The sequence below is a fragment of the Bemisia tabaci genome, chromosome 4 (genome assembly GCF_918797505.1).
Source record: "Bemisia tabaci chromosome 4, PGI_BMITA_v3".
NCBI classification, from domain to species: domain Eukaryota; kingdom Metazoa; phylum Arthropoda; class Insecta; order Hemiptera; family Aleyrodidae; genus Bemisia; species Bemisia tabaci.
Genome location: NC_092796.1, coordinates 13,193,178 through 13,205,220, shown reverse-complemented (window position 1 = coordinate 13,205,220; position 12,043 = coordinate 13,193,178). Strand labels below are relative to the sequence as shown.

The 12,043-nt window shown below is 36.5% G+C and overlaps 1 pseudogene; it reads right to left on the bottom strand.

Annotated features, from left to right (window-relative positions):
• Positions 1 to 703: 703 nt before the first annotated feature.
• LOC140224429 (negative elongation factor A-like) lies at positions 704 to 11,477 on the bottom strand (annotated as a pseudogene).
• Between the last annotated feature and the right edge of the window lie 566 nt (positions 11,478 to 12,043).

Here is a 12,043-nt window from a genome sequence, read left to right as displayed (position 1 = left end):
AACATCCACCAATGCATGTATCAATGGTGAAGTTACAGGAACAAATATCTCGTTTGCAATATTCAAAAGCCCAGCTCCCATTTTCTTAAGTATATCAAATTTTTAAGCAACATGATTGCTTGAAAGCTTTATAGATTATCCCACCTATAATAGTTGCCCGACCTGTGTTGTCAATTCTTTCGTTCATGACAACTATCGTTAGATTTACGTTAGCCTATTTAAATTTTGTTATTTTGTCCATTTTGGTCTTATAAAGAACTGTATAGATTTTTGGTTGAATCGCACTTACCGTTTACTTATAAACGGTTGTAGATATTTTAGCAGCCTCTAGACCCGTGACTCCAGTCACAGGCATTTTGCTAGTTCTTCATAAAGGGAAGGAGAATCAGGTAAATTTTAAAACTATGACCTTGTGTATTTTTTCAATAGAAAAATGAAATGTGGAAAACAGCGGAAACATTTTCCTGTAGTTTCACTGTTGGTATATAATGATGTATGAATGATTGCTTATCATTTAACCTATTTTGTAGAGTGAGCAAAGAAGGAAAAAAAACCATTTTTCAGATGTAACTCAGGACTTACATTCGTTAATGGGGATGGTTAGCCTGGGCTGCAGCTTGAGCGGCAGCTGCTGCTGCAGTCGCTGCTCTTTGCTGCACCAGTTGGTTGGCATCGATGTTGCGAAATTTTTTTATATGTTTCCATTCACCAGAGCTGTAATTCATTTGGAAGTAGGTTTCCACCAACATCGTCAAGTAAGTCTTGTCTTGCTGAAGGACATTTTCCAACTTTTCACTTAATTTAATTGTCACAATGTTACACAACTGCGGACATGGGTTCTCTGGAATCAAATGAGCACATGATAAAGTTGATTGATTTATGTCTTGATAAGGTGTTAAAGTGTTACATCTACAGAAAGTACCAAAAACCGTTTCAAAATATTACAACATGGCAACGTTTTTAAAAAGATCAAGAGATGACAAAAAGTTGGTGTATTAATCATATGATCAGCAGGTCTTGTAAGACCTGCGACTAATATTAAAACACAGTTATAATATTGAGTTCATAGTTCCAAAATCGTAGTCCTGAAAATAAGCCATTCACACTCTTAATACCCATGGCTTAAGTTGAAAAATGCAAAAATCAGTTTGCTGCATTGTAAGTCTCCGCACATATTTTATTTTTTTAAAGAAAAATCAACCGACAGTTTCAATTGAAATTTTCTTTAAATTTTCTTCTTTTCCTATGGAACCACTCATAGTTGCAAGGAAATGCTTTGATTAGCTTTCCTCCCCAGTAAAAGTGAATCAGCCTCACATTAGGCTGACTCACTTATACCAGGGCTTTGAAATAATATAAGATATGGTTGTATATTTTTTGACAATTTGAATTGAGATACATATTTTCTGCATCAAGCCATCGATGTGTCAAGTTACGGGTTCAAACTTAAGGATTAAAATGTACCTATATGCATTCCAATGATACAAAAACCAACTAACAAGCTCACAATTTTATCCTCAGGATAAAAGAAGATATTTGCTAAAAGCTGAAATTCTTACCTACAAAACTTGAAATAAATTGAAAATGAAATCGAAAAATGTGTTCCTACGCACTGAAGTCTTTGTCGCCTCAGGGGATCAAAAATTCACTGGATTAACAATTCATCTCAGAGACTTATTTTGGGAGTGAGAATAAAATAAAATAAGGATCGCTTTGTGATAGGGCTGTGCGAATAGTAAATTTTCCAAACGAAGCGAATAGCGAATAATTTCGGCAACTATTCGCGACTAGAGAAGAGAATAGCGAAGAGAATAGCGAATAATTTAAGTCAATTATTCACAGCTACGAATAGTAAAACGAATAATTTGAAATGACTTTTTTAAGTGTGAAAATTCGGGAATATTACAAAAGTCGACAAAAATAAACGTGATAAATTTTTTTAAAAATTTTCCATTTGCTCATACACCTGCACAGAAAACAATGAAACGCTATGATAGTAGCCTAGGCTGTTAAGAATGTGTTTGAAGATCCCTGGATGCTGGCTTGACTGTCCCTGCAATTGCATATGCATTCCCAGGATTTGAAGGTAACTGCGCGGGCAGTCAAGCTAGTATCGAGGGATCACCAAACACATTTTAGCATTCTATTTTTTTTGGTGTAAATGAAAATGTGTTTATGAACTTTTTTTTTCTATATTAGACATTACTGTGTCTTTCAATCCTTAATTTGGGCTCTTTGCTAATTCCTTCAATCGCAATCACGCTTGCTGCTCGTAAACTCAGCAAAGTCGGTAAAAATCATAGGAAATCCGCCGTTTGCGATTTCTCGGGTGGAAGCGGAAGTCTTGCGCAGGTCCTCGCGACGTTTCTTGACGGCCACTCGGAAATTCGTTATTTTTGATGGCGCGAATATTTGAAAATTCGTTCCTCGTGACGGGCGCGAATATTTGAAAATGTCAGTTCAAAAATTCACTATTCGTGACGGCGCGATTATTCGTAATTTGCGAATAGTGCGCCAGGCAGACGAAGTGAATATTCGCGGCGCGAATAGTCGGAATTGCGAATATTCGCACAGCCCTACTTTATGATATAGATTAAAAACTTTCAGTTAGAGAAATCAATGAAATTTTAAAGTATTAAGATTTATTCTGTAATGATAGGAATTGAATGATATACCTCTTGAACCAGTCATGAAACCAAGAATTAGAGCTTTTTTCCGGTCTTGTGACCTTGTTCGCTGTCTGGAACGTCTCTTGCACTTCTATCATTTGCTCCCTCTGAAAAATATTGAACTGGAGGTTAAAAGGAGAAGGATTTTTAACAAACAATAAGAGACACTTTCTGGAAGGAGTTTACATTAGTTGAGGATTTCTTGCGGAGGGAAATCCAGTGAACTAGGACAATGCTACAAAACATCTCCTCTAATGTCACAGAGTAACATTTGAACTCTTTGTTTTAATTTTCATACTTTTTATGAGAAGAAAGCAGCTTCTGTTATTGCGTCACTTTGTCTTGTAATAACTGTAGGGTCAATGTCAGAAAACTGAGGAGAAAACGTCCAGTTATTAACAATTTGCACTCTGACACTTGCATTAAAGATACTTTAACTTTAATTTCTTTCATGAAGTTTCGGTGAACATTTTTCAGGCTTGAAATAAAGTCAACTCACTGTAAGTGCCAAATTGGTCTGTTGCGAGATGCTGAGAGGCGCAACGGTGAGCTGAGTAATGTGAGTAATCTGAGGATGACGTTCTGAAAAGTTGGCTGAGTTTGTTGAGGTGTTGATGCTTGTAGCTGTGAGATTTGCGCGGGAGAGACTTGAGTCAACTGTGGTTGAGGTTGCAGTTGGTATATCTGCGATTGTTGTTGCTGTTGTGATAATTGTTCATGCACAACTAGATGCGACTGTGGTTGAACAATAGTGGAAGCCACAGAGTTTGGAGTTTGCAGGGAAGTCATTATAACTTCTGTTTTGAATGACACCGGTGAGGGTTGCACTAACTTTGTAGTTGCTATTAGAAGAAAAATAAGAAAGATCAGAGATTCAGTGAAATATGCTGAATAGAAATTCGCATTCTAAATGAGTTTTGGAGACTCATAGTTGGTTTACATTGGCAAAGAATGTGAAAATAAAACAAGGCATCTCTTTTCCAAACTTGTGGTAGGGTAGAAAAAATGTATTCCGTCTTTAAACATTCCTGTTTAAACACTGACACATAATGCTAACAATCATCAAAGGAAGTTTTTGCTTAATCATTATTATTCAAGCAAAAACCTCCTCTTTTTGTTCAGCTTACGTTCAGCACCAAGGGATCAAGTCCATTATGATGATTTCATATCCGTGCAACTTTTCATTGGAAAGCGCCCCAAAGTTTGAGCAGTTTTTATTTTACCACCAAAAGATTGCTATTGATAAGTAAATCAAATCCTGTAAGTTAAATTGGACTGAGTTAAGCAGAAAGGAACCAACCCACATTTTGGAAAAAATTGAGTTATGAGTGGTTTTGAACTTAACCACTGCTCTACTAGTTATCGCCGAAAATTCAAAGTTTTTGTTGGAGCAAATTTTGCAGAAATTGAACTTGAAGTTTATCTTTTACATTGAGTCTTATGCAGGAGCCAAACTTTAAACCTCTTTATCTCGGTTCGATCCCGATGTGGCTTGGTTCCTTTCTGTTTAACTCCGTCCAATTATTGTACATGGATTAAGTTTTCTTTACAGTAAAGAAAAAGTTGCATGATTGTGAAAATACCGCAATGGACTCGGTTCTGCTGAACACTTCAAAGAGAAAGAACAAATGAAATGGATGGTGTGATTCTTCACTGCTGCTTGATTTGACATCATGGACCGCCTTAAGTGTACCTTGAATTTATTTGATTACTTCAGGAAATAAAATATGCCATCGATCCTGAGAGATAAATTTCACGAAACTGGAGAGGAAACTCACGTTCTTTAATTGGTGTCGTGACTGTCATTGGATTAGAAGGTGTCGATGAAAGCATAGACACCAGGGGTTGCAGGGGTGTTGGAGGATTGAGCAATGTCAACCCTGCTGTGTAATCAGGTGTTGCAGGCATGGCAAGTGCTGCTGTGACCTGAGTCACAGGCTGAGCTGCTTGCGCCAATTCAGCTGCACGCTTCGCATCTTCCAATTCTGTGGGGATTTCCAAAAAAAAGAACGTGTAAGTAAAGACTCTACAGAAGAAAAACTGAATTTATATGAATGAAACAAGATTAATTGAACACACAAGTAAATAGACTAATCAATGTGACGTGAAAAGACAAAGTTTGAGAATAAACCATTTTAATACTACAAACTAATTTCTTTTTTTTAACAGAGAACTCAACTACTTTGTGCCTTTAGGCGTTTTTTGAAATTACCCTCTATTATAAAGAAAATTTTAGGTATCAGTGTTGGTAAGTTTTCTACTCGAAAAATAAAACACCAGAGAAATTTAGGGAATGACTACAGTTGTTACATTGACTCTGATTTTTGTTTACTTTTCTGAGGAATGTTTTTTAGATGAGGTACTTTGGTCAAACTAGGTTCGAAAATCAACGTTTGAGTTTTAAAAAAGAAAATGGTTCCTGGTACATTAAAAAATGAGGGAGGAGAAAAATACTAAAAATGTGGCCCAAACAGTAACAAGGTGGTAGAGTAGTGCTGTGTCTACACTATTTCGCAAGAAAATAAAGTCCAAAATATTCAAAAAATTTGAATTTGAAAATATTTTTTGAATCTAATAAAAATTAATGGCCTTGATTTGGCAGCAGAGTAGTTTAGCACTATACTACCACTTTGTTACCAAAAAGAATGAGTTAGGAGCCGTCTAATTCATTTTTCAGGAAAAAATTCCACTCCGCTCCCCCTTCTAAATTATCTCCATTGAGTACATACAACCTGGTAATAGAGTTGGCAGAGCCCTGTCTCTACGGCTAAAGATGACATTCTAATGTTTAAGATTGAGGATGTCACCCCTGAGTAGGTACAGTTTATCATGAAAAAATACAGTTGCCATTTTCTTGGCTCTAGTTACATGAAAACAATATTTGTTTACTGAGGTAATTTAATATTTGTCTAACATGTCAGTAATATTGCATTTTAACCCAACATTTCGGCACCTTGACCTGGGCAGCTACTTAAATTTTACTTCCTTTCCCTCCGCACTAGATTCTTCAGCTATAAACTTCAAACGGTCATATTTCAAAACATTCAGTCATAACATTTTCAGGTCAGGCCAAAAAGAGACAGAAAGTTTCAAGGTTCATCATTCAATTTTGATTGAACATTTTGAACACTTTATGGGTCAAAATGTTTGTAAAACACCTGATGAAATGATGTGAATTTTAAAAGCTTCGGCACCAAGGTCCTTTTGCAAAAAGACGGCTTGAAGTTGATGGAATAATGTTGCTTTTAAATAAAAACTTAAATAGCATAAGCTAAAATGAAGAGTGAGAAACTATACCTTGCATCCTTGACCGCTTCTTAGCTTAGGCATATCCTATAGGCTGCTCTATTATATCTAACAATTTTGATAACACCATCTTCCCGAATCGAAGGACCTCTCAGTAAAACTGGAGAAGCTGTTGGCAAAGATCTGAAACCGCCGCCATCTGGCACTCGACTTGGAATTCCTTTCAACGGAGCTAAACCCAGACAAAAAAAGTTAGATTGGGCAGAGAAGAGACACAATGGGTCAGTGGTACCTTTTATTTTTTAGTACATTTTCTGAAAGTACACAGTGAACTAAGCTTCTAGAAATTTCTTCAGACTTTTATTTGACCTAAAATGACAAAGGAACTCTGTTTTGAAAATGTCAAAAATGGAACCTATTTGACATGATATTTTTGGTGGGCTCTTATGATGTAGTCAGGCAGGGAAAGCAGCACTTGCTAATTGGCTGAACTTATCTTCAGGCATTGCTTTGCTACATCAACTCGACTGCCCGCTTTTGACTATGGTTGGATTTTAATTAGTTTTTTTCCCCCTTAAGAATGACATTTTGAACTTTAAATGAATTTTTTGGTTTTTCCGCAAAATTTTATGTGAGAAAAACTATACTACCACCCTGTAAAAATTCTTTGCCACTGAGTGAAAATGAACCAAAGGAGCAAACGTATGAATGAATTAGGTAGATAACTATTTTAGTCTACTTCCATACATGTTAAATAAAACTATTGATGACTGAAGATCAACATATTGTTGGTTTCATCAACCTACACAGTTCAGTAATTGGCCTGTCTTGAGTAGCAGCTGAAGCAAATAGAGAGGTTAAAGCTTTTGATAACTTGCTCGGTGAGTCTGCTGCAAATAGTTGCTGAGCAAAAGGAGGAATTGATCTTTAAATTGCTCAAAAATCATGTTGAACAAAGTAGTAGACAACAAGTTGTAGACTGGTACATTCTAGAGGAGACTGAAAAATACTTAAAGGGGATGGCAACCTTAAAAACAAGTTCGGCTAAATCTCATCCGGCAAAGCGCTTAATAAATAATCCACCACATGGATAAGAGATAATCATTAAAGATGGAAACTGGGTTGCCACAGAATTGGAAAATATAGAGTCCCTGATTTTCTTGACACATCTGGGTACAATTCTATGACGATTAAGGAAATTTTAGATGGTTAAAAGGACATAGTTTGAAATAGTTTTCACACAACATTTATTGTCCAAAACGTCAAACCCCTTCTTGAGAAAAAACAAAGGTGACTGAACAATTTTTCTGAGACACTATCGTCATTTTCCCTGACTTTTATGGGTTTTTACTGACCTTTTAAAATTCCCCAACATTTACCGGTGTTCCTGGTATTCTCTGACCTTGCAAGATTCCCTGACATTTTCCAGTTTTTCTGGTATTCCCTGACCTTTTAAAATTTCTTGACACTTTCTGGTTTTCCTTGTATTCCCTGACAGTGACCACCCTGAAAGATGCTATAATAATTTGATTGAAACATACTTGTATCAGTCATTTTCCTCGGCATCCCTCTTGATCAAACGGGTACGTTGGTTGCGGCACTTTTCTTTAAGTTACTAGCTGCATCTGCCAATTTTTGCATGAGTTCGGCTCGCAGCGCAGCTGATCTAGGTTTACATTTTAATGTAAAATGTTTCGGTGGTCCAGACTGAAACAAAAAATCAGAAGGAATATAAAAATGAGTTGCCAACAAAAAATCAAGTGTGTCACAGAGGCTTAGCATTTCCTCATCAATACCATGATTTTTAACACGTTCTACAGCACACAAATGTTAAGATTACATTTTTATTTGTTAAATAATATTTCATGTTTGCAGTTAAGGATCATGGTTTTTGTGTTTTTGCTGGTTGTTTACTTTACTTTCAAGCACTTGGCGTTGGGAGCCATGATATTTTCAGAACGACGTACCCTTTCCTTTGCCAAGCTGAGACCACAATAATAATTTTATTGCTTCCATAAACCTAACTTCATTCACATATTTTCCCTGCAACTCTTACAGGAGTGGGCATCTAGACAAGGTATGAATTGGATTACATTTTGCAATAAGGAACCACTATCTCTGACTCTCCCTTAAAAGCACATATCTGCATGAGGAAACCAATAGCATGTATGTTGTTTCTAAAATAGGCCAGAAATAATGGTTTCTTATTGCAAAGTGTAATCCAATTACGTATAGCACCACACGCCATACTCTCTTCAAAATTTCACAAGGAAAATTAATCAAAAAAGAGAAAATCTGGAAATCAACTCTTAAACAAGATGTTATGAGATGTATTTACAAGAAACATTGAATTGAATAAATGGAAGAAATACAAAAGACGTCATTAGTGTAAATTCACTAACACTTGACCTGTGTTAAAATACTTGTTGATATCTCGTTCAGAAGTTAATTTCTAAAAGTCCTATTGGGTATGTCGTTTTCTACGTAAAATTTTGAAGCAAATTCAGGTGACGTTTATTTCTAGTTAGAACATAGTGGCTAATTAAAAAGAGATAATCATAATTGGTGTTTCAAAAAAGTAAGCAGGTAAAAATTTTGATTGATTCTGGAAAGAGACTTAGGACTTACAAATATTTGCAAAGTTTTTTTTTTTACTATTATTATTATTATTATTGAGGTTCACTATGGGGACGCGGCGCGGGCGAAAAGGACCGCAAGGGGATCCGCCAGTTAAATTGGCCCAAAATACACCCAGATACGCCGTGGTAATAAGGTTACCTGTTGGCCAAAACTGCTCACAAGTGCAGATTTTTTTAGATAATGGCATTCCAACAGCAACATCAACAGATCATTATGTTTGCGCACTAGAAATTTATTAAAATATAGTACTTAAGCTATTGAAGGGAAATAAACTGTAAGTAAAATTAATGGACGAGATATTCATCATTACTGAACTTTTGGTACTAGGAAGATATCAACAAGGAAACAGCCTACATCATTCAATTTCTCCTAGATATGTCTTCCTATAATTCTTTTCTCCTGCATTCATCCTTCCACAGGGCATAAGAGAATTTTTTGATGAAAATTGCTTTCTTTCTTTTCCTCTGACAAATAACTAAAAATCAAAAAAAAAAAAACAGGAGGCCCTGATAATTTATGAAGTTTTTCAGCCCAGTTACATACTTTTGACTTTTATAAGGAGTAAGAAAAATTTACCGAGATTGAGGAAACTTCTGTCTAATATTTGTTCCGAAGAACTTTCTGGAAAGGCCTCCAAACCTGCACTTCCTTAAAAACATTTTAAATTGAGGAACTATTCTACCATGGTAGGGAAAAACGCCGTAGGAACAAGCGGATAATGCAAAATTTCTTCTCATTAAAAATTCTTTTTGCGGAGTATTTGTGACTATTTTTCTTTGAAAATTTCAAATAATTTAAATAATATTGTGCATAAAATTCTCTGAGAAATTTGAGGAAAAATATTCTCAAGTTTCATTGAAAATGCGTATATTGTCAGGTGAAATTTGGCAAGACCTCAAGGTTCATACTGCAGCAGTTAGTGCAGCAGTATTCTGATAGGTATAGTTACCTGTTATATTTTAGCACTGAACATTGAAACATCCTTTGAACAGTACGATTTCGGAATTACATAAAAATTAGTTCATACTAGAGGCTATACAAGTGCATTGCAATCATTAAGGAAAGGGAGACTCAGAATAAATGAATACCCAATTTTTTTAAATCCCTGGCCAGATCGGAGAACATTCATTTATTTTCTTTCAGTTTGCAAATGTCGGTGTTGAGGGTTCCAGTGGCTGGGTATGTCTTCATCATTTCAGCAAGCATTAAAACCCATTGCTCAGGATCAATTAGGGCAACCGCCAGTATTTCTTCTAATTCAGATTTCCACTGAAAACATAATGAAACAAGAGTTAATAATCTACTTAAAGATTTCAAAATTATCTTGGAAAAGAAAATAGAGGCAAAAATTTTAACTTAGAATTTATCCTTGACCAATGAAATTAAATTCACTTGGACAGCTTACAGTCGTCAACTGCAAACACTGCATGAATCAAAGACATAAAGACGGAGTACTCGTATCGAAAAGCGCAGGGAAGAAGTAAAGTCAGCCTGGCGTTGCGCGCTTGTATGTGTGTGCAAATGAGCATGGGATTTCATGCGCAGCAAGCTGAAATTTGATTTGAAATGGTCAAGCAATTTTAGCTTATTTCTTTCCCATACCTACCTCAATTAAAATACCTGATTTGGACATATCATGAACGGTATGAGGGTAATATTTCATTAAATATCAAGTTTAGCTTATTTTTTTGCAGAAATTGCGATTATGGCAAGAAACATGGAAGCTGGAGTTCCCCGTATAATGGTTATAGAAGCGCGGGAAAAATGCTTCATCACAGTGCTTCTGAAGTGACCATTACATTCTCGAGTTAAAATAATCCATAGTGGCTAGAAAAAATGCCTGTACTGTGAAAGTGATTTAAGTAAATATTCAGAAATTGTCTTTAGTAGTCCAAAATCAAATTTAGACTAAATTGAATTAGAAAATTTCCCAATAGTACCTATTCAAAGTTCACTGCGCAGGTGAACATGTGAATGTGATGAAAGTTGTTAAGTATTTTACATTACAAATATATTTTTTGCATACATATTATTTTCAGGGACAGTTGAAGATTGTGAAAAAACACATGGAAATACAAAAAGTTGACAGTCAAGAGTTTCTTGGGTCAACTTAGGTGGAAACCTCCTGCTTATTTTCAGATTTGAAAGTAGGTAGTCCTGGTTTTGCAGTAATACCTACATTCAACCGATGAGGGGCCCAGTTTCATTTTTAGCTTCTAACGCTCTGTCTTTGGGTCCTTGGCATGAATTGGAAAAATTATATAAAATCTTTTGATGACAGACTCTAGGTAAGGGCTGGCTGACCGGCGAGGCGCCCTCAAGGGGCCAGGGCAATTGGCGGGAACTGCCGTCGTGCACCCCGAAGCTGGACCATGCTCCCTAACTTTGTGCTATTGATAGGTATATACTGGTTACTCTATATTCCTGCAAGGCTCAGCGGCAATCGGATAGCCAATGGTAGGTCTTATCAAAGACTGGGGGTAAAATTCTTCCACCAAAACTTTTCAGGATAACTGAGATGCGTTTGCCCATAATTTACATAAAATAACACATGTTTTCAGCCCAGCTTCATGGCGCTGTGAAGGATAGAATAAACAGTGAGTTTTGGAGTGAATTAAATGACTTACTTCCGCTAAGTTCCTTCGAAGAACGTGAAAAAAAGACGAGTAGTTTCAGGTTCCAAGCTTATTTGTGGAGCCACAGAAACGTATCACTGTCTCTCACGTTTGTCATTGCTTTGCAGGCTTATTAAAAAATTCGAACTTCCATGATAACTTTGATAGTTTTGATAAACGACTGAGAAATGGAAAATGACTGATATGGATGGGCCGAACTTGGAAAACACTAAAAATATACTTACTTACATGTTCCTCAAGAATTCAAAGTCATGCCACGATGGAATGAAATGAAATCAGTTGGCTCCGCCCTTCATGAGTTCATGCTTCTAAAGTTTCAGTGAACAGTACTGCCTTCGTGGAGAACGTCAAAATTTGCAACGCGCGGCTTGCATCGCCCGATTGCATATTTACTATTTCCACTGATTTTTACTCATCCACGACAAATTTTGCCTTTGAAATGTAAAACTACCTCAGTTTTTTAGTTTGATTTGAAGTGGAGGGTAATTGACGAAAACTAGTGGTTTCAATAATCAACTTTGACGAACTAATCAGGTGAGAAAAGGATATTGGTGAGTTGGCAGACAGTAATGGCGCTTCTTGGATCGATCTTCCGAAAGATCGATTCTCCGACCAAAAGATCGATAGGATCGAATCGATTATTTCACGTTGATCTTGCGCGTTCCTTGTTGCTTTCGATGTATCGCTTGAGTGGAACGGAAAACCGTCGCGAGGAGCCGCGATCCTGTGTAGGCCGATCGCGACTGCTCGGCGCACAATTGTCTTCGCAAATGCAATGCACCGTTATAAAAGTTGCGATGGAACTGATGATTTTTGGGTGTTTGAGTATGGATATGAAGGGCCGTTTTGTAA